General features: G+C 39.7%; 1 protein-coding gene across 1 annotated transcript in view; it reads left to right on the forward strand.

Moving 5' to 3' along the window:
• The window catches only part of CDH13 (cadherin 13), a 643,409-nt gene that overhangs the window by 98,144 nt on the left and 543,066 nt on the right, over positions 1-2,199 (forward strand). The window lies entirely within an intron of this gene.

Consider the following 2,199-nt stretch of genomic DNA (forward strand, 5'->3'; position numbering starts at 1 on the left):
CACCTCGCCCGGCTAATTTTTTGTATTTTTAGTAGAGACGGAGTTTCACCATGTTAGCCAGGATGGTCTCGATCTCCTGACCTTGTGATCCACCCGCCTCGGCCTCTCAAAGTGCTGGGATTACAGGCGTGAGCCACTGCGCCTGGCCCCTTTCTTTGTTTTTTTTTTTAAAGCTCTTCTCCTGGGAAGAAACAGGTCAGCTTAAATCTGAGCTCCAGGTAATGCTACCTCACTTCCTCTTCACTGATCAAATCTTAGAGCAACAGGAATGTTCCAGAATTTCTGTAAGCAAATTGCACTTGTCTTTAATTGTGTGGGTAGGTCTGAAGTAGCTCTCACCTCACATTTTAAGGCAATTTTACTAATAAGAGCACCAAATCCTTCAGGGCCAGGAATGCTCTATTTAACCATACATTTCCTCCCTTGAGGTTTCATTATGTTTGGTTACAAAGTAAAATAAACCTACACTGCTTCAGAGTCTGGAGAGGCACAGGGGCATGATTTAGCCATGTTAATAATAGAAATAGAAAAGTATTGTAAAAGATAGCATACCACCCGTGCCTTTTTTTGACTGTGAGACTAAATGAAGAAGAAATCTTTTCCCTAGAAATGTTATTGCTCTGAACAGCATTTTAGCACTATTATCCCATGATAACATCAGAGCGGGGGAGTAATTATTTGCTGATAATACGTGTGCTGCAGTTAGCTGAATATCGCAGCACTTCCATGCTGAGATCTATGAAGAATAGATTATACATTTCCATGCTGATTCAAAATATGTATTCTTTATGATTGATGAGGACATTGCAGCACACCACTTTCATAATTTGCATTTTTAAGTGGTTCTGTGTATAAATCATTGGCATGTATTACCTCAATCAGAAGTCAAATAACTTTCATTGTAAAAGCTCTAAAATATGCTTTTCTTAAATACGTTGTACAGAAATCAGAGATAAATATTCCTTAACACATTTTTATATTTCTTTATTATTCAATATTTTTTGTTATTCTATCAAAACCTCCAGCTTCTATAATACCATTACCATCAAAAACTAGCCTTCATCTTTCCAAACATATATTTTGTGCTTTGCTCAAAGCCAGGAATGACCTGGCTCATTAAGGGGTTCATTAGCAAGATACTTGAAGGAAAGGAGAAATTCGCTAGTTGATCACAGAAAATATAAATGACGAGGCTAAACTCAGCTTTGAGATGTTCTAGATTTTCCTGGTAAGATTTCAAGGTCCAACAGGGGATTCTAATCTTCTCAGAAGATCTCCTACATGAATTCCTTCAAACTTGAGAATTACATTTACTCTCCACCCAAAGGGAGTAGAAATTTTTCAGTATAAGGCAAATGGCAGCAAAAACACACTTGAAATTACAAAGCCAGTGACACTATTACTTTTTAAAGGCTTTATGAAAACATTAATGCTGAGCCTGGGTGATTTATGGCACAAATCCATGGAAAGAACCTTTCCTAAGCCCACATTTCAGCTAGGACTTTGCCTGGGGGAAGGAAGGAAGGCCTAGGTTCTGGAAGGCTCCCCTCACCCCTGTCTCCATATGTGGGAAGTTCAGAGCTGAGATAAAATGAGAAAGGAGAATCAAGACGCTGGAAACATATGCCCAAGAGGGAGCCTAGGAATCTTTGCAGAAGTTGAAGTTGGAACAGATGTTTACTAAGATGTTGAAACTTAAAGAATGGAAACCATCAACTAGAAGAGAGTAGGGGATTTGGGAAGGCTCCAAAGAATTCACAAGAATATTCAGATGAAGGGAAAGAGGGCACCAGGTCACACTGGGTTGATTGCCCAGGGAAATCCCTCCCTTTGTGTCCTATCATTCCCTTGTCACCTTGCTATGCCTTAGTCCTCAGAACCACTCCTTACTCTGTCTTGGTGTTTGTCCCTCCATATCATAACTCTATTTTATATTCTTTTGACTTTCTTGTTTCTTCTGCTTGCACATGAGCCTCATTAGCATTGAGCTTGTGTCTGTTTTGTTTGCAGCGTTATACCAAGTGCTTGCCTACCATGGGCTCCAAAGTGACTTTTGTAATGACTAAGGTTGAGATTGAATTTGGGAGTACTGGGATCTTTGGGAAAAGATCTATATCAAAGTCAGATTTATATGGTGAGAGTACTGTCTTCAACAGATGTCCTTTGAAGGTACGACTCAGTCTCTGGGGGCACTCCTCT

The sequence above is a fragment of the Mandrillus leucophaeus genome, unplaced genomic scaffold (assembly GCF_000951045.1).
Source record: "Mandrillus leucophaeus isolate KB7577 unplaced genomic scaffold, Mleu.le_1.0 Scaffold10, whole genome shotgun sequence".
NCBI classification, from domain to species: Eukaryota; Metazoa; Chordata; class Mammalia; order Primates; family Cercopithecidae; genus Mandrillus; species Mandrillus leucophaeus.